The sequence below is a fragment of the Eschrichtius robustus genome, chromosome 17, assembly GCF_028021215.1.
Source record: "Eschrichtius robustus isolate mEscRob2 chromosome 17, mEscRob2.pri, whole genome shotgun sequence".
NCBI lineage: Eukaryota > Metazoa > Chordata > Mammalia > Artiodactyla > Eschrichtiidae > Eschrichtius > Eschrichtius robustus.
Genome location: NC_090840.1, coordinates 24,786,685 through 24,814,021, shown reverse-complemented (window position 1 = coordinate 24,814,021; position 27,337 = coordinate 24,786,685). Strand labels below are relative to the sequence as shown.

Here is a 27,337-nt window from a genome sequence, read left to right as displayed (position 1 = left end):
TCTTTAATGACTTTAGGTCATCTTTGAACAGAGCCGAAGCCAGAAAAAAAAATCAGCCAACCTAAACAAATGACAAATTAACACAAAGACATTCTTTATTTGACGTTAGCAATTAATTTGCTACATGGTTATCCATTTTTCTAATTAATCCTGGACAATTTGAAGTGCTGTGCCCACCCATTTAAAAGATTTGCCAACCTCAAGCACTGTGACCTGACTGACCCCTATTCCTTATACATCATTATCCAGTTTCTCTTATGGGCCGGAAAGGAAGGAGTACATCTGGCCTGAATGTCCCTCACCTCTTCACAGAAGGAATCTTGTAAAATAGGCCACTGTCTTTCAATCAAATCTTTCCTTTAACTTGTTGAGAATTCTTTCTCTTGCCAGAGAAAGCCTTTCCTCTTAGGAGAGCAAGGAGCTATTTCAGGGTCATTTGGGTTCCCCTCAGAGGTCTTTCTAAATATAACCGCAGATCCTAGAAAACAGCCTGCTTTTTGTTAGTTAACTTCAACTTAAGAGCCAGTGCATTAAGAGCTTTGATTATCCACGCTCCAAAAATACCTTCCTCTGATCTCCCATCATGTGACAAGAATCTCGATTCTTGTCGAATCTCAGGGATTAAACATTGTTTTCTCTAATGGACTTCCATTTCCATGGGAGCTGCTCGCCTTACACATTTTATTTGTGGGCCTGAAACATAGAGCATTTTCTAGTTAAGGGGCATTAAGATTTAACTCAAGAATCTATATATTGGCTTGGCCCAAAATTTCGTTCGGGTTTTCTGTACCATCTTCCGGAAAATTATGGGAAAACCCGAACGAACTTTTGGGCCAACCCAGTATTTCAGAATAGGGCTCAGATGTTTCTGTAGTGGAATCACACAGTCTTCTCAAGTTTCTAGAAAGCATTGCATTATGTGCTTTTTTTGTATGTGGCAGATTGCTTCAATCTTACTATGAGGATCTTTTTCTGCCTTTAAAAAGAAATTTCACCTGGGATTTGCAGTCTGCTCTCTGCCAAATCCCTGACCCCAGCATTCAGTTATCTTAATTTGTATACCCCAAGCAGCTCTCAAAATTAATCTGTTTTCAGTGAAACCTTCTTCCCCAGCCCCCTCTCTTGTCTTCTACTCACAACTGATTCCTTCTCCTGGAATCAATATTTTAATTAAAGACATCCACTGTTGACATCGTAACTCAAGCCAGAAATCTCCATCCTGACATTGCTTCACCCTTTGCATTCAGTTCACACTGGATTCTGGATTTAAGATAACGTAGGAAATTCCCCAAACAGTGACTGGCGCTTGGTGAGGTCAAATATTAATTGCCAGCTGTCACAGGTGTTAATTGTAAATATCTTTCCCATCTTCCTCTCCTCTGTCTCCCATGTCACTACCTTAGTTCTGGTCCTCATCAGCTCTGTGCCAGTCTGTTGCTGGAGCTAACTAGTATAGCTCTCTTCCAACAGACTGTCTCCACTCTAGGTACCCTGCTCCCCAGTTTATAATGTGATTTCCCACTCAGTGACTTCTATGGGCCCTTGTAACCTTGAGAATAGTCCCAAACACTTTGCTGTGGACCTCCACGATCAGCCCTGTGCGCCCCTCCAGTGCACTGCCTCCCTTCCCCTGCTTCGCCATTTATGCTTCATTAGGACTGAATTTCTTGGAATGTTCTAACACATCGTGTTTTTTCAGGCACCCATGCCTCTGCACGTGCTGTTCTGACTTCCGAGAATGCCCTTGCTCAATTTTTCTTGATATATTCCAGTACATCCTTCAAGGTCCACCTCAATTTCCATCTCCTCTGAGAAACCCTCCCTGATTCCCCCATGTGTACTGGGCTCACACGGTTCTTCAGTTGTATCTCTGATCATGCTGTATTTAACTTTCCACTTATACATCTGACCCTCCCTCCTGTGGACACTAAGCTTGAGGGTAAGATTGAGATCTTATTATTTTTGTATCTACAACATCTAATAGATGCCTTGCACATAGTAACACACAGTGGATGCTCTAATTTCTTTAAGTGAGTGGATCTCTGACACTGTAATAAAAAGGAAGATGGTATTTGTAAAAAGTAATCTCATGGTGTGCTTATTCCCTAAGTACAAGCATTTTTCTCAACAATGATGTTTTGCATTTCTATTTTGCTTTTAGTATCCATGCATTAAGGAAGAGCTGCCAAAATCAATTTACAGGGCCTTTACCTCTTCTACTGCTGTCAGTACTAAAATGGTGGCTATATATTTTTGGAACTTATAACTGTGTATCATTTCCATCTAGGAAGTAGATTTATCAATATCCTCATCAGTTTGGGTGATGATAGTAGTTACTTGTATGATGTTTGAATTTGGGATTCAAAATTTAAATTACCCCAACCCATTTTCAGGCTTCTCATGTGCCCGTGTCTTGAAAGGGTGATTCAGCTATCCAGAGTTGTTCTTTCCAAGCAATGAGAAAGAAAAGCAATGAGCAATGAGAACAGCATCAATGAGCAACAGAAAGACAAGCAATGAGAACAGCATCAATAACCATCTGCTGGGACAGGAGCCCTCATCCAAAGCAACAAGGCCACAGTTAACACAATTAGCAATGAACTGCATTTTGAAGAGCTAGGGAAACATAATCGGATTCATTTTTAATTCCAACCAATTCTGAGCAAGAAAGCAAAAGCCTTGGCTCTCTGGAGTGGCTTTGTCATCAAAGGTTACCGCAGGCCTGTCAGAACTTTTAACATTTGTCTCCACTGTGAAAACAGACTTAGGTTGTAAGGTGATTGCAGAACTGATGAAATGATGACTTTAGCCAGCTTTTGTCTCTCATATGAACTTTGGCTCGCAAAGATGAGGTTAATTTCCACGTACGCTGTTCGCTTTATTTTTTAAGTCAATTTTAATAGCAATCTGCCTGTGCCCTGAAAAAATGTCCAAGAGCAGTAAGAAAGAGTTGATATAAATATGTGTAACGGTGTATATCTTAGCTATCTCTAGGCCAGTAGTCAACAAAATACTTTGCAATCAACCTAATTAATCCTTTATTTTTCTTTTTTGCTATCCTGCCATGCATTTACTGTGTGTATTTTCTGAATTATAAAAGCAATATACATATTCACTACAGTACGCTGGAAAATACAGAACGCCCAAGGAAGAAAAAAAGCTTCCCTATGAGGCCATTATCCCAAAAGAACCATTGTCAGCTTCTTGGTTGATATTAGCCTTAGAGAGTTTCCTCCAAGCAAGCGTACATACTTTTCAAATTCTTATTATGAAAAATTTTTCATACACGAGAGAATGAATAATAGAGTGAGTTCTCATATACTCACTACGTAAATTCACAAATTACCAAGATTTTGCTATCATTGGTTTGTCCATCTCTTTTTTCTCTTTCCCTTCCTCTTTTCTTTTGGAAGTATCAGCTAACTACTTTGTAAGGGAAAGGGGAATCCTGATATATTGAGGGCTGCGGAAGGCACATATTCGCCTGCCAATTTCATATACCTTCACCCCCCTTTTACTTAGGAAGCAAAAAGTATGGTTTTACATTTAGTATTATATTGTACTTGGGGGAATAAGTAGCCTTAAAGGTGAGGTCTATCACATGCTAGATGGGTATTGATTTTTCCTCTTAAATCAATGTTTCCCTAGAGCATAGTTTTATTTATTCATAAAGCCAAGATGATGTCTGACAGGAGTTATGGCAGTGTAAATCTGTGATGCAGGCATAATACGAAGAGCTTTTGTAAGACTCAAAAATCAGTGATGCTAGAGGGTTACTTCATAAGCTTGAGAAAGTGCATTTGCTGTGCTTCCAAATGTAAAGGGAGAATTTCAGCCTGTAGTTAAGTTTCATTCCTCTGTTTTCTAGGCCACCTTTCAAATGGACCTAAATGAAGTACAGTTGACCCTTGAATAACACAGGTTTGAACTGTGCAGGTTCACTTATACATGGTTCTTTTCCAATAGTAAATTCTACATATAGTACTAAATGATCCGTGGTTGGTTGAATCCACGGAAGCAGAACTGTGGGTACGGAGCAACCGTGGTTACAGAGGGCCCACTGTAAATTATACGCAGAGTTTTGACGGCATGGAGGGTTGGTAGCCCTGGCCCACGTTGTCCAAGGGTCAATTGTATAGCATCAGACTGGATAGAACCAAGCTTCAGCAATGATCCCTTCTTGACACCGAATCTGTCAACTTACTCTCAAAAGCTATGCTGGCCCTGTTGATCATAACACTGTAATTTTGCCTCATGGTGCAGAATATATACATTCTAAAAGTATTCACTTTTTGTCAATATATGTGTGTATGTTTTCTATTTTCTTTTAAAAGTTCTTAACATATGATAATTACTCTTAGAATTTTTTAACTTAAAGAAAATATGTCTCAGATAGTTTCCCCAACCATAACTGATTTTTCTAGTGCATTAAAAATGCATCTAATGGCTAGAATGTCACTATCTGGAATTTTAAATATCAGTTTTCTATTAGCTATATGATCTTAGCAAGGTAGAATTTGGTTGGGGAGTCAGATGATCTAGACACTAGTTTCATTATTTACTCCTGGCTTCTGTGTGACCCAAGGTGGGTTCCTGAACTCACAGAAACTCCTGTTTTTGTTTATATCGTTTTGATTTTTTCATTTAAATAAAGGTGAGTGAGGGTGTGTGAAATTGGCAAGCATTCACCTGACTTCCATAGTTTTCTGTATATCAGGAGTCTTTTTTTTTCCTTTTGAAAATAACTAGTTGATATAAAAAAAAAAAAAAAGAGGGAAGGAGGAAATGAAAGAGCAAAAAAGGGGGCAGATGAAGTGAGGATTATTTCTTCATGAAGAACAAAGTTTCTTCCAGTTTTTTTTTTTAGTGTTTATTTATTTGTTTGGTTGCGCCGGGTCTTAGTTGAGGCAGGTGGGCTCGTTAGTTGCGGCACTTGGGCTCCTCAGCCGTGGGCCACGAACTCTTAGTTGCGGCATGCATGTGGGATCTAGTTCCCTGACCAGGAATCGAACCCGGGCCCCCTGCACTGGGAGCGTAGAGTCTGTGCCACCAGGGAAGTCCCTCTTCCAGTTTTAAGGGTCCACGATTTTCTGTGAAAAGAAACGATTTCAGACGATTAGCTCAGCTACCAGGAGCCACAGTTTCTACCAGCTACCAGTTTCACAATTTCCTTAGAAACTTCGGAGCCATCGAGGACACACCTTGAGTTTAGCGTCCGGGATCTCCAGCACCTGCTACAGAGAGCAGCTGGGGTTTCCGGCCAGGCCTGTGGCTCCCTGGGGACCCCAGTCCCTCACCAGAGGTTTGGGAGGAGACACTACGATACTGTCCCTTTGGGTCGCAGCTGTTTCCCCTCTCGGGGCAGCAGCGATGAGAGCCTCGTCAGAGGAGGGCTGTAGGAACTAGAAGGGAAGGATAAGCACCGTTCCCCGAGGCAGCTGTTCACTGCTGGTCGCACTTGCCTCCCTTTTCCTCACAGTTGCAGACATTGCAGCAACCTGGTGGCATGTCAGTGTTTCAGGGGTCTCCCATTAAGCCCCAGGAACACTGCTGTTCATTTCATGAATGGATGTCTTACTTGGCAAAAATGAGACGATTCTAAGTGCGGCTTCTTGGAGCCGTGGGCTGAGATTTCAGCTTCAGCAGAAACCTGAGTTGCCTGGCGTGCGAGGTACACCAGAGGGGCTGTCTGAAGGGGACTTGGCTGTTTAGACTCTAACCATTATATTAAGGTTATCTCTTATGTTTCCTAAACAGCTTTAGCTGCATCCTTCAAAGTCTTCTTAACATTCCTCCCCTATGCTTGGCTTTATATTCTTTAATACTACCTTTTTGTTCTATCTTTTTAAATGATTTAATTATGCACGGCTCTAGGAAGCTGATTAGGAAAGGAGAATGTTCCTTGACCCTGTGTTTGTTTCCTTTAGAGGACCCCGTTGGCTCACCAAATCAACCCTGGTCATCGTTGATGTGACCTGTGTCACAACTAGATGGCCCTACATCCAAATAGTTACCACTTGATAATTTTGAATGGTGAACTTCTGAGATCAACCATAGTTTCTCCTAATTTTGCTATGTCACTGGATTGTGTTGGGGCCCTTCCTTCTCTGGGTGTCCCTCACTCATCTCTGCAGGCTTGGGGCAAGCTCTTCTGATGGCTGCCTCTGGTGGTTTTAACTATGAAGAATCACAAAATAAATAAATAAGACTTTTCCTATAACATCATGTAGGGGAAGAACCAACAAGTTGAGGATTCTGTGAAAATGAGGGGACAGCCAGAAAATGTAGAAACTCAGAAGTGGCAAACAAAGGTTTGCCATTTCATGACCATGATCATCTGCCATTGCCCGGCAAATGCCCCAAAGCACAAAGGTGTGCTGTCCAATATTAGTGTCTAAAATTTATTTTTCCACATTTGAATACATGTAGTTTACAAAATGTGTATATACAGTTACAGGTATTGTTAGGCAATACAGGTACATTTGCAGAGGATAAGGGAAGTTTACTTTCTGGTTGAGTGTATTCTTGAGCGTCTGCTAAAGAAAGATCTTCTGTTTACTTTTACTGGAGACAAGTTTGCCTCCCGGGTGTATAAGAGTGTGGTGTGGACTGCAAATAGTAACTCAGAATCGCAGCAAACTGGTGACCATGGGATGAGGCATGCTTTTATAGCCACCTGAGGCGCTGTTAGCTGAACTGTTGTGAGCGACAGAATTGAATTACTGTTGACTGATTTCGAATTGCTTTGTTTTATTATCCCTTTATATAATCTAATAAATATTCTGATATTTGAAAATGTGCCTCAAACACACATAGAAAAGTGGTGAAAGCCCCTGAATTATGAGACTGGATCACAGCTCTCCGATTTGCCATCTAACACCCTTTTCCCATCAAAGACGGTTTTTATAGGTTGAAAGAATAGAGGATGGTTCCTTCTTGTCATTGCCACCTGAACTGAAGTGTTCCCTCCTCAGAAAGGGCTGCCCCAGGCAGCCATGGCTCAGGAATGCCTCACAACACTCTGTCACTCCTTTCTCCTTTACCTTTTTAATTTACTTTCCCTATCTGATACCCTAGTGTGAATTGGTCTTTCATCAGTCTTCACCAACAGGGAGGTCAGCTGAGACTTCATCTGTTTCATTCACCTTGTATCCTCAGTGCCTAGAGCAGTGCCCAGCCTTGAAGAAGCACTCGAAGTTTCTTCCCACTCGCCTGCTTTCTTCCGTGGATCTTCCCCTCTTCCCATCTCTGAGGCTGTTTCATCATCACTGCCTGGAATCAGGCCCTCCTGTCTCCTCCCCTTGCTGTGGGGTCCATGGCACTTTACACTCTGAATTTCTGTCATTAACCAGCTGTTCCTTCCTGGTGGTGGCACCCGATTGGCAGGCATGACGATAACACGTCGACTGTTACCGTGATAGGCATTTGAGGCAAGTGGCTCCTATCAAATTTTCCAGCCATGAGATAGCTATATATAAAATAGATGAACAGCAAGGACTTACTGTATAGCACAGGGAACTATATTCAGTACCTCATAATAACCTATAGCAGAAAAGAATCTGAAAAAGAATATATATATACATATATATGTATAACTGAATCACTTTGCTGTACACCTGAACCTAACACAACACTGTAAATGAACTATACTCCAATTAAGTAAAAAATCCCAATGGTGGAGGGGACGGGGAGCTTCCAGGTTGAGCTGAAAAGCTCCTGGGTGCAGGATTCTCGAAGACCTCACCTAACATATCTTTTCATCTGGCTGTTAATATGTATCTTTATCATATCCTTTAACATATCTTTTAATAAATTGGTAAATATAAAAAAAAAAAAGATTCTGAAAAAGAAACAGATACAAGTTTTAAGACTTACCTATACACTGGTATTAACACTAAGGGTCAATTGGATAGAATGTTCTGCTTTGATGGTAGACTCAAGGAATGGCCTGTTGTGGCTTCCGTTTTTTAAGGAGCTATAAAATTCCTTCAGTTTACCACTGTGAATACCTCTTTCAGAAGGAAGACTTTCTTTTTTCAGAAACACTGCACCTCTCATTTCCCAACTCCAGCCCAGAGGCCTGAGAGTCTGATCTTGTTATGTCTGGGAATATGGTTACTAGATTTTCTACTAATGGCTATATTTTACATGATAATGAATCAGTCTGTTCTACAAGTCTGCTTCATTTATGCAAAACAGATATAAATTGAAACGGGTATGAATCATGCTATTCTTTCAGGGAGCAGAGAAGCTGCTGTAGAGCCTGAATACAATTTTATGGGCCCTCACGTCAAGTTAACCAAAGAAATGTTGGCTCTGTGGTCATCAAAGATAAGTTTATTGGACAGTTTCAGGGAAACAGAAAACAGCTTTTGAATTCCAGGCCTTTGCTACTTACTTCCTAATTTAGGAAGGTCAACTCATTTTCGACTGTCTTTTATACTTTGAAGTAATAACCTCTTGTACATTAGTGGCCTGAAAGCATTAATGACATTACTGCCCACTGATTTTCAATAACATGGAAAAGGTATTCCAAATTGGTTCTGGCTATCAACAAGGAAAAAGGCAGAAAATTAAATTAGCAGGAGGATATAGCAAAAAGCCTTTTGTAATGCTATAGAGTCTCTCAAAATCTAATCCTTGAGAGAAATTTTTTTTTGTTCTGGAAAGAATAGGTTTCTCTCCCAAGAGATGCTAAAAGAACATTCATTTATAAGAGATGGATTATAGCCTATGAATGGAATAGTGGGAATTCTCAATTCTTACTTTAATTTTGCCATCAACTTGCTGTGATTTACCTTAAAAAAAAAAAAAAAACTCAACCTGTAAGAAAAACATTCTGATACTGCTGTGTCCTTTGACCTATTAAATAGACTTAACTCTCCAGATTAATTTGAAGATAAAGTCCATGGAATTCTGAATTTCTATTTTTTTCAGAGTTCCATGTTTTCAAATTTCATGTCATACTACTTTGCCTTACATATGTTCTTCCTGGGTGAGCTCATCCATTCCAAGGACTTTATTTGTCGTCGAACTCAGGGCTTGGCAAACTATGACCTGCAGCCAAATACATTCTGGCACCTGTTTTTATGAATAGTTTTATTGGAACATAGGCACACTCATTCTATGCTATCTTGTGACTGCTTTTCTGCTGCAATGGCAGAAGTGAGTAGCTGCGATAGATCGTCAGGCCTGCAAAGCCTAAAATATTTATTCTCTGACCTGTTACAGAAAACGTTTGCATATCCTGATCTTGCTCACTACTTTCAGCCTTTCTCCTAAGATCTTAATTCCTAAGTGTAACTGCCCACCAGATTTCCTTACCTCCATGCCCCACATCCACCTTAAAATTGACATTTACCAAACTAAATTCTTTCTGTGTTTATTTTCCACCCTCATCAATTCCTCCTTTTAGTTTCCTATCCCAGTTAATGGCACCACCATATGCCCAAGGTGCTTCCCTCCTTTATAGTTCTCATGCCTGATCTATCACCAAGGCCCGTCCATCAACCATCCAAAAATACATGAATGCCTTGAAGACAGTGATCTAGGTAGGCTTTTAAGTAACCAGTACTTTATCATTTCTTGTATCCTCAAGCCCCAACTGCATCCGATCAGAAATTCCTTTTAACAGTCCCTTAGAAGTTGCCATAACGTATATTCAGTGAGAAATAACTATTAGTAAGTCTTCATCAAATAAGCCATGGAGACATTGGTCCACGTCTTAACTTCAGATACTGCCTCACAAGTAAGAATTTAGGAATGCTAGGAAGTCAGAATACTGTAAAATTTGTGCTTTTTTATTAAAATACACTGAAAGAGCATGACTATTTGATTTATTGATTTGTCATTTTAAAACTATTCATCATCGATGTTTTAAAATTAAATCTCTGTTCTGTATGCAGGGCCTCATTGGCCAGGGCATGAGGTGCTAAAACTCCAGCATTAGATTATCATTTCTTCTGGTTCAGCCAAAGAACATGTTCAGATAACAAATGGATTTCCATCTTTTTCAGTATTACTTGAATATTATTGTAAAGCTCATGATATTATTAACTCTGCATCATCTTTTATGAATTTAAAGTTATGCTATAATAACTGACGAAAAGCAGAGTAAAAATAAATAAACCTTGAAATACAAAAGGATTAGTGGGGATAATAAATATCCACTCAGTGTCTTAGCATTTTTGATCTTGGCATTTGTTTTATCCAGTAAATATTTTCATAGTACTTTAAGTTTCTCTCTTTGAAAAATTATTCAGGAGCAGCCTTTGTTTTCAAGGTCAACAGAGATGTTTATAGCATTTAAGTCAAAAGCAGAGGTCATAAATTAATTCACATCCTCTGAGCAAAGACATTAGCCTTTGTGTAGCATAAGGATTTGGGCTTGTTTACACAAAATAATCCCAAGAATAATAGTTCCCCATGCTCAACAGTGATCTTAAAGATTATTATTTTTCTTTGGTTAATGATTATGGAATACATTAATAAGCTTCTCTAAATACTTCCTAAAATTTTAATTGTCTGTAGACTTTCAAAGCTGTATTTTGATCAGACATGTAAAGAAATGATGTAGCTCAATTACTGCCAAATTAAGGATGATTTTACATTACGATTTGGAAAAAAATGCCATCCACATCAGACTTCAAAATAGCTGAAATACTTAGAGAAAAAAGGTAAGTGGTTAAGGACGTCAAGCTAAAATATTGTCCCAGGGCCCTGTTGGCCATGTCACCTCTTGCAACGGAGATAGCTGCTGCTGCCACTGTTACTATGTCACTGGTCCATCTGTTGGTGGTACTGGTGCCCTCAGCAGACCTCCCACCTAAGCTGGAGGCTGGCACATAAAGTCTCACTGCACAGCCTCACATAAAAATCACTTTCAAGTCTTTAGTGAATAGGTTTTAGCAGGTTGATCGTCCCATCCAGTGACCTTTTCCTAAGAACTAGACAGTTTGGGGCAGAACAAAGAGAGACTTCTGTTAGAAGTGTAGCTCTGATGGAGATTCTGTAGCCTTAGCTGAGTCCATTAACCCCTCTCCATATTTAAGCTGGGAATAATAATCCCTACTTTGTAAAAGTTGTAAAGGTTAAGAATGATGCTTGCAAAGCACCTGGCAGGTGGTAGATGCTTAGGAAACTGTGGTGTCGTGCGTGGTTGTTGTTGATGTTATAATAATAATAATCAGCGCCGTATTTGAGGCATTATGCTCTTTAATTATTCAACGTCTCCATTCAGTTTTCTGATGTCGTCCTTGTCACTCACAGGTGCTCCAGTTAGCCGAGTGAAAGAAGTGTAATCTCAATCTTGATAAGTAAATGGCTCTTCTCCGCTACTATGTGTCTGGCATATGAGATCATGACTTTGTGTCATGGAGAATAATGTGCAAAAGTCACTGTGCAGCCATTCGTAACGGCATGTTTTTTAAACAATGAAAATTTGGAAGCTACTTGCCTTAACAATGAGGAAGTTACTAAGGATATAAAAGTATACAATATTTTATAATTTTTAAATGACACATGCAGGCTGTTTTGGAACATGGAAATGCATATTTGACATAATAACTGAAAATGGTACATAACAGTATTTCTTCGCTGGTGGCAACTTGGTAAATGTTTCTATAAAATTAAAGATCAAGGAAACTTCAGAATATAATAAATAGGGTTTCAATGTTCATTGGTTTCTTTGCTTTCCAAAAAATTGTTTAACTTGATAAAAAATGTTATGACCTATTTGTCTTAAAAATGTAATAACTTTCATTTACTCATTCTAATGTGACAGTGCATTCAGTGTTCCTAATGACAAGCTTGAAGGTGAGCTTTTGGAATTTAATTCTTTTTGTAAATTTGGCCTCTTGAGCTGTTTTTATTTTCTTCCTAGGTTGCCAAAATCTTCTGTATGTATGATAAGCCAGAGAAGGTGGGAAGTTTGAACAAAAGATTTAGATTTTTAATTAATCCCACACCAATAGAGAAATGTATAAGTCAGTGTATCATTCTATAGAAATTTATGTGGCACTTTGGGACCTGATGTTTTAAAAAAGCTTAAGTCATTTTTAAAGAGCATCTGGCAGTGATTTATATAAATTAGGGCCTCTCTGTGTCTCATTTTTCTGTTTCCTCTTATCGCATCTAACAGGACTCTAATAAGGCAGGGCTCGTTTTACATGAGAGCAGTGCCTCCAGGCGCTGTGGATGATACTGAACTTGGGCATGTGATACAGTTGGCATTACAGTTCTTTACCCAGAGACAGCTGACGGATCGACACAGAAATATATGCTACGTAAGAAATAATGCTGCATTAAGTCTATATACTTTAAAAAGTATATAGACTTTATCTCAAAAAAAGAAAAATGTGAGACAAATAAGTTACAATCCTTTAGCGAAAGAAAGAGTGGAGGAGGGAGACGGACAACTAAAATGCACTTTGACACTCTTCTCTATTTGCTGAATTCCAAAGGCTGATAACTCTTGGAGGCGTGAAGGGGTGGGTTTGTGTTTCGTTTGTAGTGAGCCCATGTTCTATTGTGTTTCACCCGCTTATCAACAAGAATGTGAGGCCACGATTGTGAAATTAACTCACTGGCTGATTGACTCAGTCACCTACTTTTCTCCTTTCATTTCCTCGTTAGGTTTCTCTACGTCAGGATTGCTGGTTTCTCTGTGTCATATCTGTCTATCTGTCTTGTCTATCTGTCTTCCTGCCTGGAAGGAAGCCTGCCTTCAATGCAAATGTCTTTACTACTGATTAATTAATTTATGGGCAAAGATGAGAAAAAGCCATGTGGGTGCCATGCCTTTTCATTTCAGGACTCAACATGGATAGTCTCTCTCACGTTTTATGACATTTTATGACAACCGCACTTATGAAAGGGCCACCTCATATTAAAATCGTGTCTTGAGAACTGCAAGGTGGTACTGGGAACTCAGATCCCTGTGATTTGGGATATGTGAATCCCAGAACTGAATTTCAGAAAGGGTCTTCTTCTCCAGCAATATTCTCATCACTGTTCCTGTGAATGTTTACATCTAAGTTTGTCTCCTTAGATAAATTCTAACATTTTGGTAGAAGAATGAGTTAGACTAATTTATGCGATTAAATTCTCATTCATTTGATAGAAGATTAAATGCTTCATTGAAAAATGCCAAAAGGTATTTTTTATTTGGAGTCTCAATTTGAATGGAAACACTATCATTCTAGTTGGAGCTTTGAGGAGTAACAACGAAACACGTTCTTAATTTCTAAAGTAAATGATTAAGCTGTATTAATTTTAAGGCAGTCTTCCATAGTTTTGTTTTTACAGGAAAAATATTCGCAAATTTAGTTTTGCTTTTATCGAGGTATAAAATAAAAATCCTGTGTTGAACGTATCATGTGCATGTTGATGGCTGGTACTATGTCAAATAGGATAACCTGGGGAGAGACCGGGAGGGCAGGGACCATCTCCATCCCCAGCAGCAACATGGGGTTTGCTGCATAGTAGGTGCTGAATAACTGTTTATTGAATCTCCAATGACTGATTAATTCCTGGGAGTCAGCAGTCTGGACAGTAGTACCAGCCCTGCCCGTGCTCAAGACCTCTCTAAGCCTTAGTTTCCCCATTTGTAAAATGGGCATGACAATGTTTGCTCTGCTGTTTTAACAGGAGACTGTGAGAGTCAAAGGAAAAATGTGTGACATCTTTGAAAACTGGAAAGGGCTTTATATAAGTAATCATTTCTAGAATTATTATCGTGTGGCTACGTACTGCTTATTGATACCATACACTAGTTAGTACTTGCGTCCAGTTAGCATTCGATAAATTCATACTTAAGTAAAAAAAAAAAAAAAAAAAGATTGTGTTTAAACTACTAGGTATAAAATAAATAAGATACAAGGATGTAATGTACAGCACAGCAAATATAGCCAATATTTTATAATACTGTTAGAGTATAATCTATAAAAATATCGAATCACTGTGTACATCTAAAACTACTATGATACTGTCGACTGTACTCAATTAAAAATAAATAAATAAAAAGACTTGGAAACTCAAAGAAAGTACTAAAACTAAAATTGAAATTAGTGGTTTAATCACATTAATTGACCTCTAAAGTTTTGTGAAACACTGTCTTTATTTTGACATAATTGTAAATCCTTTATGTATTTAATCTACTTTTGTTGTTTCTTGGCAGAGGGGGACACTCAAAACCATACACTAGACAACTGACCCACTATTTCTCAGCAACATTGCACATTAACAGCTTTTTAAATACATGTGAAGCTTTTTATGTAAGAGTGAGCAAAGGATAATGGAACCTATAAGATGAAGGTTTAAGCTGTGGGTAAATGAAAACTTGGCTTATGGTAGATTGCCATCACTGCTTTGCAAATTAGATTCAGATATTTATCACATAAAATTCACTGTTAGATATGCTGGACATTTAATGACAGGGTTTTGTTGAAATGAGATCTTGTGGGTTTTGATGAAGAAAATCAATCAGTATATGCCTTATCTTTTATTCTCTCTTCTTGCTGCTCAATGTGCAATTAAATTGACTCTGCAGGATCACAGTGTGTCACATATATCAATTTTATACTCAGCCTGCCTATATTAACTTTATGCTAACACTGCTGATAAGTGACAACAAAAATGCGTTAATAACATCATAACTATTAGCTGGAATCACAAGTATTGTAGTCCTTGTTTTGTTTTGTTATATAATCTTCTCTCTATATATCTTTAATTAGATGATGTATTCATAATTGAACCTTTCTGAGTTTATTTCTGCTATACATTGGGCATTGTGGTGAAGCACTGGGTAGCAAAGATTTATGTGACATGACCCAAAATTATGTCCAGGCAGGGAGATGGGACACAATCTCACATCAATTTTGAAAGCCATCGAATCAATATATGTAAACTTACATATATGAATGATGCTGGAATCTTTGATGAAAACTGCAATGACGGCACCCCTCCGACCCTACCAAGTTCTGAAAAAAATTAAGAGAGAGGATAAAATAATTGGCAGATAAGGTTCAACTATCATCATTATTACTAGTATAAGCCAGGTTGGAGGGTGGGGTTTATTTGCTGTACTGATGCAGAACCCCAGAGTTAAGCACGAGCCACAGTAGCTGGGACAGACCTGTGGGCCAAAAGGATCAGATTATGGCATGGAGGGTCAGAGGAAAATTCCCAGAGGGCTGCTCCATCCCTAAAGGAAGAAGGGAGGAACTATACCCAGGGTACCTAGTTTACCCTTCCCCAAATCACTCATTAAGTGAGTCACTCCACCTCCCTCCCCTTAAATGAACAGGTCGAAAGAGCCAGAAGTGTTATCTGCTTGAATTGCTTGATCAGAGAAAAAGGGATTTAACCCCCAATACAGGACAGGTAAGGTAATATTTGATGTCAAATGAACTGGGCAGAAAGGACAGAAGGAAAAGAGCAAGTCTTACTAAGAAGGATGGTCAGGACTTAGAGGTAAGGGGAGAAGAGGGTGGAACATTCCAGGCAAGAATAGTATCCGCAAAGGCAGGGGAAGGTGAGTTTGTTTTGGAAAGGAACTAGGCTGGCTGATCAGATTACAGAGGTCTGGGAAGTCCCAACCGCAGGAACTAGGGAGCTCCCTGCTTACCCAAGGAGCTTTCAGAAGTGGGATGCTTGAGTATTTCTTTCTGAATGTGTGGAAGAGAGGTGTTTTTTTTCTTTATTGCATCCTAGCACATTGAACTCTGAGAATGTTTTCATGTATTTGCATGGTTCTCTCTATAATTTACCTTGGCTGATTACATTTAACTATAGGTTTTTAAGAATATATTGAACTCAGTGACTAATCATCAGATTTCAATAGCACAGAGTCTGTAATTTTTTGCAGTTGTGTGACCTATGTAAGGACATGATGCAGAGAGAAATTATTCCCTCCCTTTCCGTGATAAAAATCTTATCTCTGGTTACGGTAAAAGCTGCCTTTAACACATACTAATATAGTTAAAATAATAACCAACAAAGACTTACTTTATAGCACAGGGAACCCTACTCAGTATTCTGTAACAACCTATATGGGAAAAGAATCTGAAAAAGAATGAATATATCTATATAATTGAATCGCTGTGCTGTACACCTGAAACTAACACAACATTGTAAATAAACTATACTCCAATAAATTTTTTTTTTAAAAAAAGCTACCTTTAAAAAAGATTTAGGGGCTTCCCTGGTGGCGCAGTGGTTAAGAATCCGCCTGCCAAGGCAAGGGACACGGGTTCGAGCCCTGGTCCAGGAAGATCCCACATGCTGTGGAGCAACTAAGCCCATGCGCCACAACTACTGAGCCTGCGTGCCGCATCTACTGAAGCCCACGCGCCTAGAGCCTGTGCTCCGCAACAAGAGAAGCCACTGCAGTGAGAAGCCTGTGCACCTCAACGAAGACCCAACGCAGCCAAAAATGAAAATAAATAAATAAATAAATAAAATTTATTTTAAAAAAAGATTTAGTTCTGAAATAGTTTTCAAAACCAAAGTTTGTGAATCTGGGTGGACCCAGTGAAATCCTGGCTCACGGAGCCATGCTCTGATACATTCAGCAGCCAGCAGCCCATTGATTTTTGAAGGCTTTTTCTGTTGTTTACATGATTGTAGTATACATTTCTCCAAAATAACGTCCTTAGAAATGGGGCTTCAAAGAAAGGTAACAATCAATTACAAAATTGTTTATTACATAGATTTTGTTATTCCGTGCATTAAATTATGTATGCTCCAAAACAACATTACTAAAAAGGAAAAAAATCTTTTTAGTGCTGTAAGACTCCAAGATGGGTGTATCCTGTACCCCGTAAAGCAGTTTTAACTCTTTGCTGATTGCTTTGGGTATGGAATGGTGGGAGGAGAGAAAACCCATTAGATACTTTCCGTCTTCAAGGAGTTTGGAATTTTACTGGGGACATGTGACAGGCATTTGCATGACAGGTGATAAATACAAAACAGTGTATGAATAAGCACCAGGATGTCTGCTTTTAGTCATTCATTGCCTGGTCTATTCAGAAGACTTACTGAACAGTTGGACAAATGTTAAAGATGTTGTGTTCCTTTGCCTGACACCCTGACAAATGCTACTGTCTTGACTTAGCACAGAGGTCATTGGTTCACCATATGACTAATATTCCTTCCACTAGCTAAAGCTTGGTAGTTTTTAAGACTTTGTTTTTTGGCTATCACTTATCCTTTTATCTTACTTCCCTCCTACCTGTCATGTTTATTGAACTATGTGTATCTCTAGTGACATAGAAAGAAGAGAGAATTGAACACTTTATGACAAAAGGAAAGTTCTGAGGCTTAGTTATGCTGCTACAGCTATGCAATAGGATGATCCGAGTGAATGGGCCTGACGGGAAATGCCCCGGGGTCCATCATGTTTTCTGTAGGATGCCGTATACATTCCAGGCTGTGGTTTTATGTTTGTCTGTTTGTTTTCTTTTTTGTTACTGCAGTGGGTTTATTTTATTTTATCTGTGTGGCTGTTTGGCTACTAAAGAGTTGACTTGTTTTAGCAGCGATTCTTGTGGACTAGATTGGATTAAATGAATCATGCCTTTTATTTTTAAAACAGCTTTATCAAATTATAATTCTCATATGATACAATTCACTCATTTAAAGTGTACAGTTTCAGTATATTCACAGAGTTTTGCAACCATCATCACAATCAGTTTTAGAACATTCTTACAAATCTAAAAGGAAATCCCTCACCCCTTAGCTGTCATCACCCCCTTCAATTTCCCCATCTCCTGCACTGCCCCCAGCCCTAGGCAACCACTGGTCTACTTTCTGCCTCTAATAAACCACTCTAACGAAGGAAGCAGTCAGTGGACATCAAGGTCCAGGTGATGGACTTATCTTTGATGATTGGAGCTGTTAGAGTTTACAGTATCTGAAGGAAAAGTCTGACGTTCCTAAGTGTGACTGGTTAGAAGAATGAGTCTCATCAAAAATAAAAACAAGCTGAAAATAGCCACAAATTCAGTGTGTGGAAAAGTACTTTTCAGCCAATGTCACCTGCGCGCATCAACCATTTGTAGTCAGCCCTGACCTACTGTCCTCCAACTCTTTACATGAGAGACGTTTAACAGAATAAAGTCAACATATACACACTACTCTATATAAAATAGATAATCAACAAGGACCTACTGTATAGCACAGGGAACTCTACTCAATACTCTGTAATAATTTATGTGGGAAAAGAATCTGAAAAAAAGAACAGACAAATGTATATGTATAATTGAATCACTTTGCTGTGCACCTGAAACTAACACAACATTGTAAGTCAACTATACTCCAATATAAAATAAAAATTTTTTAAAAACATTAAATTGCTTACAGTTTTTATATTTTCGTAGCATTGTTCACTGAGCAAAATCCCATTTCGATATGCAGGGATTTTGCTAGAATATGTCAAATGGCTCTTCTGTCAAGGAGCTTGCAGCATGGCAGAGGGGGATGGATGTGCATAAACAAGTAAGCATAAAATAATGTCAAAATACTCTAGGGCCAGCACAGAGGGGACTCATGAAGACAGGAGGTTGTGTCTGGGACACTGGTGGAGAAAGGGATGTCAGAAACAGCTCGTAACGGAGATGACCCTGGAAATTAGCTAAGACACATTAGAAATGCTTGGGGAGTGGAGAAGGGAATTTAGGTAGAGGGAGCAGGGTGTTCAAAAGCATGGCTATAGGAAGCATCCTAGAACTTGTGGACATGAGCAGATAAGGAAGTAGGGTATTGGTAGGAAAGGTAGTGAGGGAGGATGCTGAGGGCAGCAAGCCACTGCGTGAAAGGTACTATGTGAGATGCTTAAGAGGTTGGACTTTACCCACTGCATTAGTTTTCCGTGGCTGCTGTAACAAAGTACTGAAAAGCACGGGGTGACCTTGAACAACTGAGATTCATTGTCTCACAGTTCTGGAGGCTAGAATTCCAAATCCAAGTGTCTGCAGGGCCATGCTTCCTCTGAAACCTGTGGGGTCGGATTGTTCCTTGCCTCTTCCAGCTTCTGGTAGCCCCAGATGTTCCTTGGCTTGGGGCAGCATGATTCCAACCTCTGCCTCCATCTTTGCATGGTATTCTCCCTGTGTTTCTTCCCATCACCTTCCCTCCGTGCATGTCTGTCTCTGGGTCCAACTTCCCCCTTTTTATTAGGACATCAGTCATATTGGATTAAGGTCCACCCTCATGACCTCATCTTAAGTAGATTACCTCTGTAACGATCCTGTTTCCACATGAGGTCACATTCTGAGATACTGGGGCCAGGATTTCAACATATATGTTTTTAGGGGACAAAATCCAACCCATAACACCCACCAAGCATCAGGGTGTTATTGAAAGAGTTTAAGGGAAGTCAAGTGATTATTTTTGCATTTCAGAAGGTTAGTTGGACAGCTGTGGAGGAGGAATACAAAGGAGACAAGAGTAGTCGGGCAAGAGGTCTTATGGCTCTTAGGTAGCTGACCAAGTATGTGGGGTGCTGCTTTATCCTTCACTCACCAAAGTAAAAAAAAGAAGAAGAAATGAAAAAATTCACAAATCCACAGCAACACTGAAAAGCCAGGAAGAAATGCCATCAACAGACAAGGATATCCAAGAATCCCAGAAGGTGTTAAGAAAAATGAATCTAAGTGGTGGTGAAACCCAACAGAACTGAGAAGTATACTCTCTTTTACAGTTACACAGACTGTGTATTAATACAACTTTGGTTTTAGGTCGATAAGGAGAGAGAGAATGAAACAAAAAGTGCACATGCTCTGTGACCCATCAATTCCATGTCTGGGAATCTGTCCCATCGATGTACTCACTCTTGTAGTGAGATATATATGCAACAGTAATCTTTGTAACATTGCTTCTAACTGAGGAAAGCCAAAAACAACCTAAATATCCATTGGCATGGAAATGTCTAAATATAGTATATTTATAATGCCATTGAATGCTCTATAGTTAAGAGAAATGAGATAACTCAATATTTACTTTCATGGAAAGTTCTCTAAAATACCGTAAATGAACACAAGGAAACAGTTGAACAATGCCTTGTGTAGAATACCATATATGTAACAAAGAAAGAAAAAAATACCTTTAGATTTTTGTATCTTTCGAGACCTTTTTCAAGCATTTTTTACTCACCTCGAACAGTGCTAACCTATAGGGAAGGAAGTGGGATTGGGGCGGTAAGATGAAAAGGAACTTTCATTTTGTATGATGTATTTTTCTGTATTCTGTGAACCTTTTCAATAAGCATGTGTTACAATGGGCTGGAGATTTACTACAACAAAAATGTAAGGAGGTAGAATCCATGGGACTTGGCCAACAGTTGAATGGGATGAACAGCAGGCTTTAAGGGGGAAAGTGGGAGACAGAATGGAAGGGGTAAAGTGGGGGCCATGAATTCAAAACACTGAGAAGTAAGAGGACAACATTTTAAAGCGGGAGCTGTTCTTTAATAAAACAAGCACACAAGGAAGACAGAAGGTGTGTATCTTATTGTAAAAGAGATCGAGGGGTTTTAGTTTGAGAAACAGAAGGATTTATGCATCTTGAACTACAATTGGCAAAGCCCTTTGGCCTGAAAATGGAGAAACAGAGCATCATGAGAGGAGAGTCAGTTTCAGACATCAGTGTCGTCCCCAGAACTGCTTCTGCTGAAGAGTGTGTAAGGCCACCAAGAACGTATGCCTAGTGATCTACAGATTGCAAATACAATAACAAACACCATCAGGGATGGCTACATATCTGCGGAATGGGAAAGAAAGCTCTTTCCCACTTTGTTAACTCATTCCTCTCATTTTTCCTTCCTTTCTCTCCTCCCTCCCTTACTCCTTGTCCTCATTTACACACGCACATGCACACACACACGCATGCACCCCCTGATACAAATCTGCCAGCCTGAGAACAAAAAATCGAAAGAACAGGAACTAATAGAATACAATGACATCCAGATCAGACAAGTGCCTCCAACTGATAACAAGGCAAAAGATTTTCTGCCAGAAGCATCGTGTGAAAATTTCGTGGCCTACTTATCCTCAAAAATGTGAATCAGGTAATACCAACATAGCAGAAAGTTTGAAAAACAAGTGACAATCATATTTCCAACATCAGCTTTCATTGGCCTAGTGTTTAATGTTTATGAACAAAGTAATGCTTTCATAGGCATTATTTCATTTGAGTCTCACATGAACCCTTTGAAGGAGGTGGAGCTTCCATCTCTTTAGGGAACGGGACCCTGAGTTCCAGAAATGGACAAGGGAAGTAAAGTCAGGTCCCAGAGCCATCTCTGCTCACACCTCAGCTGTTAATTTATTTTCCACAGCACTCTGACGCCTGCTTGGTCTCAACAGAGTATCCTTGGTACCACACAGATTTGTCTCTCAGGCTAAACCTTTTAGATGTTAGCCTTCAAAAACTTGTTTCATCAGCTGTCCTAACTTTAAAGCATCACAGAAGTTAGCAAACTGTATGTATCCATGTTATTTGTTTATAAAATGGAGTGGTCATTTGAGCAACAACAAAAAGCTGGCTAAATAAAGGGGTTAGGTTGTGCCCTTTCATGGAGTCATCAACAATAGCTTACAAAATAAAAATGCAGAATGATTATTATTTCATCATTCATGATGCTAATATATTTGGGATGAAAAAAGTATGGGATACTATCACTAGCTGTGAGTAATGAAGGAAGGACCATGGAAATGGTCTTCTAATCCTAGCCAGGCTCTGAGGTATTTCCTGGTACCAGGGCTACAAATACTGGCTATAGTTGTTCAAAGCAAGAAATAGCTGTTATTATCGCACTAATTCATTGCATGCAAACCCTGGCTTCTCCATATGGAGAGAGAACACAGAGAAATCGTTACTAAACACACTACCTGTGAGAAGTAGAAGGACAATAAGGAAGTTGTTCACTGATATATGTTCCCTTTCCAGAGGTTTCCAGACACAACGTTACAAAACTGTAACCTTTCCCACAAAGACATCAAAAAGCTAAAATGTACCTGTGGGAGTGGGGATGTAAATTAGCACCTAAGATAAATTGAGGGCCACAGCAGCTCCCCTGAGAGTTCCCTGGGTCTTCCAAGGACCATGCTCTTGGGCTGAGCCCTTTTCCAGCGACACAGAGACCTGGCGAATGGGAGAGCGAGTCTCTCCTGCTCATCCTGTGAGGTCTGAGGTTAGTTTTACTACAGCACACTTTTCTTATTTTCCCCTTTATTGTGGTTTTTTATACCTCTACTACTTCTTAACTACAAGATAGTTACCATGGCAACACCTGTTGATGGCAGACTAAAAAAATGTACTTCCGCAGTGAGGAAGCTGCTACTATATTTCTCGTTTCTCTCTCACAGTTAGATTTGGGGGGTGTTTTTGTTTCTTCTTTTATCTAGGCTTGTGGATGAAACCAGTTATCTCCATTTGGGCAGATTGATATGGAAACTGCTCTCAGCTGTTTCCATTTTGTATGTGAAGATACAGCCATGTTACCTCCTGAAGCCTTTGTTGTCTGGTGATTTTTACCAACTGTAATACTAGAAATCATGTCTTTGTCTAAGGGAGTTCAGAATCTTTAAAGCTTATTTGTCATTTCTGCTTTTCTTTTCTTTCCTTCTTCTCTTTCCTCTTCCCACCTTACTTAACCAAGTAGATGGACTGACTTCTTTGACCAGACACCCAGACAAAGGGCCACAGCAATAAAGGCCAGATTTCACATCTCACCTAAAATGCCATTAGCCTGGATATCAAAACAGCTAAGAAGATAAAACCTGGGTTATATATAATGCCGATTAGTTCTATGGTCAGGTTAAAGAAAATATATTCTAGATAGTAAATAAATTGAAGAGACTTCTTAAAAAATAACAGTATACTGAAGAGCAGTCATGTATGATCAGTTACTAGTATCTTCGTACAGAAACTTAGCTATATCATCAATAATCCATATTTAAACAGGCATTTTGGTATGCCTGCTCTGGATGTGGCATTGCAGGAGAATCTTTGGATGAGATTAAAAAAAAATAAAAGGCACCAACCCTGAAGCCAGATTATCTGATTAGGGAAGCACACACAGGTAGCATCCGTGAAACATGGTGAAGCCAGGGCCATAGATCTGGAAGTAATGAAAAGTGGCCACGTTCTGTTCCAGCCTCTACCTTGACGAGCTGTGTGATCATAGCTGGGCATTGGCTTCCTTGTTGCTAAAATTAATGGGCTGAAATATTGCGGAGTTTCTTTTAACTCTAAAATTACATTAATCCAACTCTGAAATATGCGCAAGTGCTAAACAGTAGAGCAGGGCAGACTTTTAAGGATGAATTCAAGGAAAAACATGAATTATCCAAGAGGAGCAGTCAAAGAAAATAAATATATAAATAATTATATAAATATATAAATAATTCAATCTAAATAGATGTCCCAATAAAGCAAAAAAAAATTCCCTAGAAATTTTGGTCAAATTCTTAGGGAATCCTCTCAAAACTTTCCTCAAGATTAAAGAAATGATTGAAGGTTTTCTCTTTAATTCTGCTTCATGATGTTTAGGTAATTAGTCCCTCAGTCTTATTGACAAGAATGTTTAAAAATACAAATTCCTTCTTTGAAGTTGTATTATGAATTATGTGAACCTGTTATTTCAATGTTTACTTGAATTCATATAATTAAGAAATTACTCCATTGTAACAGCTGGGTTGATAGTAAACTTTCTTGATATGAGATGTGTAAAGTGATGAGTGCTACCTTGCTCACCCTCATCTCTATTCCTTTTTTAAAATTTTTATTGAAGTATAATTGATTTACAACATTGTGTAAACGCAGCAAAGTGTAATCACAGCAAAGCGAGAAACGACCATTTTTTCATGTACTGGCTCTGTATTAATTTCCTAGGATTGCCATAATAAAGTACCACAGACTGGGTAGGTTAAACATCAGAAATTTAAGTGCCACAAGCTAGAAGTCCACGATCAAGGTGTCAGTAGGGCCATTTCCCCTTCTGAAGGTACTAGGGCAGGACCTGTTGCAGACCTGTCTCCTAGCTGTTGGTACATCCTTGGCTTGTGGCAGTGTAACTCCTATCTTCCCAGGGCGTTCTTCCTGTGTGCACCTCTCAAATTTCCCCTTTTTATAAGAACCCAATCATATTAGATCAGGGGCCCACCCTACTCCAGTAAGACTTCATCTCAACTAATCATATCTGTAATGACCCTGTTTCCAAAGAAGGTCACATTCTGAGGTACTGGGGATTAGAACTTTAACATATGAATTTGGGGAGGATACAATTCAACCTATAACAGACACGAAATGGTCACATACAGGCAACTTATACACACACCTATAGTACAGTATCTAAGTGTAGCCTCCCTGCAGAGATGAACTTAGTAGACTAGAGTCCTTCACGATACCTTCAGTTCTGTTGAATATACCATTGCTTACAGGTCATAATAGAGCTGACATTTGCGGAGCATTGACTATCTCTTGGCTCTTGCTAGCGTGCATACATTAGTTTATGCATTATTTCCATTCCATTGAATCTCCTTGACTTTCTCTGGGATACTGAGCATTACATCTCACTAAGTGGCTCAGAATTTCTCTAAAGCTCAACTTAGGTCATCTAATAGTTATTTTCCATCAAATAAACGATTGAAATGTCACACATATGATAGCATCTCATAAAACTAACCCTGGGTCATAAGAGAATGGCCACATAGGTATCCTATCAATGGTACAGTTCTGGTGTGGTGTCTGCAGGCAGTGTTGAAAGTCTAAGACTGAAGTAGTCAAATGTGTGTGTGTGTGTGTGTATTCTCTCACTACTTACATATTAAATATATATTCTCTGTATGCACACACGTGTATATGTAGAGAGAGAGAGAAAGAGATGGATATAGACATATAATCTCTCTATATACATATATGGAAAGGAAGGGGTCACCATAAAGTTACTTTGTCCCATATGGTCCATCTACAAAATGCCAACCTACCCCACCACATCCTTACACATCCCTCTGAAACTCGGAGACTTTATAGACAACAATTTTTCAATAATGGGGAAAATAACCAGAGCCGAAGTGCAACCCGTTCTCTTAACCCACCAGCAGAGCCATTGCCTCAGGTCAACACAAGCAACACAGCCAGTTCTTCAGAACCTTAAGAACAGAGGGAAGGGCCCTTTCTGTCTTGAATTACTCTGTGGCTGGGACTCCTAACAGTAAGTATCTTTCTATGAATTTTGGATCTTGAAAGTGTACATGGACAAACTTCAAGTTTCCTTCCTCAGCCTCCTATGCAAGAGGAAGTTTCCTTGCATCCCCCCATCTGCCCACCATCACACACATATATACCCATTTGCACAACTTCTTCTGGAAAAGATCGGTGATCAGCAACCCTCTAACTTCACTACCCCTTGGGTGGTCCCGAAACTAGTAGTTACTGCTCATCGGGAAATGCCTGAAGGCTAATCTGAGGCTCTGTGATAAACAAAGGCAGTGGGCCTGGTGGCTACCCAGTTAAGTATCTGTCTTTAGGCAGAAACAAGCCAAAGCTGTAGACTCAATATATGGCAGCCTTGGGCTTCCCTGGTGACGCAGTGGTTGAGAGTCTGCCTGCCAATGCAGGGGACACGGGTTCGAGCCCTGGTCTGGGAAGATCCCACATGCCGCGGAGCAACTAGGCCCGTGAGCCACAATTACTGAGCCTGCGCGTCTGGAGCATGTGCTCTGCAACAAGAGAGGCCGCGACAGTGAGAGGCCCGCACACCGCGATGAAGAGTGGCCCCCGCTTGCCGCAACTAGAGAAAGCCCTTGCACAGAAATGAAGACCCAACACAGCCATAAATAAATAAATAATAAAAATTAAAAAAAGGAATTCCTTAAAAAATATATATATATATATATGGCAGCCTAAGTCCCAGTCCAAAAGACAGCTTTTCAGATACACAGAGTGGAAGGGAATGGAGTAATATTTACTTTTTGGTGTTTTTAAGCAAGGAAATATCATTGAAAGGTGAATAAGGAAATGAATGAATGAATGAGTGACCTCTTTGGTTGCCCTGGTTATTATTCCCTGTTTATTTACCTTGCCTAAAGGAGGATGTTTTAAATACTTTTTTTTTACTTCCAATTCATAAACTAGTAGTTAGAGGAGTCAATTTATTTTCCATTCACTACAGCAACATTTAAGTTCTGAAGCTAATCTTTTTAATGTTAGTGTTTATGCTACCTTGCTTTTTGTTCAGATATCCGAAAAGCATGCAATTTTCCTTAAATACATTAAATTTGCATACTGTAAGCTATTCTATTTTTTGCCATTAAGAAAGGATTTTTTTTCCTGTTGAGCGCTTTGGTCATTTTGATTTTTTCTCTGTGAATATTGAAACTGCAAGGAATTCATGCCCAAGCCTTGTTCACTTGGGATGCAGGCTTACAGATAAGGCTTATAGTAGAAGGTGTCATTTTAAGCCTCTTTCCATGTAACAGACTAACAAAAAGAAGGCTTTGCTAAGAAAATATCATTTGTTAATAACTTAGTATATATATTATAACTGTATCAATGCTTACCTGGGTTCTGTATATTGTAGATAGTATAAGGATACGTGTTTAAGGATTTTTATCATCTGTTCCCTAGAATACATTCTTCTTGGAAAGGGGATTATTTTCATTAAACCACACCGTTGAAGGGGATTTTTAGATTTCCCAGTGTCATAATCTTTTTGAGGCTTAAAAAAGTCTTTTTTTTCCTTCATCTTATCTACATAGTGGCCTCTCTTTGGCACCTCTGTGAACTACCCTTCCCTGCCTTTTCCATTTTTTTTGTTCTCAATAAGGAAAACTCTTTTATTAATGGACTGTTGCTTTGCATACATCAGGGATTTCAGCTGTTAGATTGTGTGAAAAATGAAGCAGGAGACATCAGATGGTGTGACGACTAAAACTGTTAACACAGTAAATACCAGGAAGGCTGGAAGTGTGAGCTAAAGCAGCTGGGGGGTGGGGGGATGGGTGGAAAAGACAAGAGACACAGCTGGGAGAACCAGCAAGAAAAAATGGCCAGAAAACATGGGGGAGCTTAGCAAGAGGAGAAGTGCAGCCCGAGGGAAATAAGAATGCAGGAGAAGGAAGCGTCATAAGTTATGTTTTCCAATACTGCACAGTATACCTTAGCCCATATACATTGTCCTTAGCTACTCCTTTCATTGCTGTACCATTATGCATATTTAGGATGTAGTTTTCTTGGATGATTACTGTCAAAGGCTGAATATTGAAATTTTAATGGAAGTATATGTCTTTCCTTTGAGGTTGATCTCTGTTATACTGACAATTTATGAAACCCAACA

The 27,337-nt window shown here is 39.3% G+C and overlaps 1 protein-coding gene across 2 annotated transcripts in view; it reads left to right on the top strand.

The window, feature by feature from the left end:
* Positions 1-27,337, top strand: part of PAG1 (phosphoprotein membrane anchor with glycosphingolipid microdomains 1) — a 140,961-nt gene that overhangs the window by 52,074 nt on the left and 61,550 nt on the right. The gene's annotated exons all lie outside the window — the stretch shown is intronic.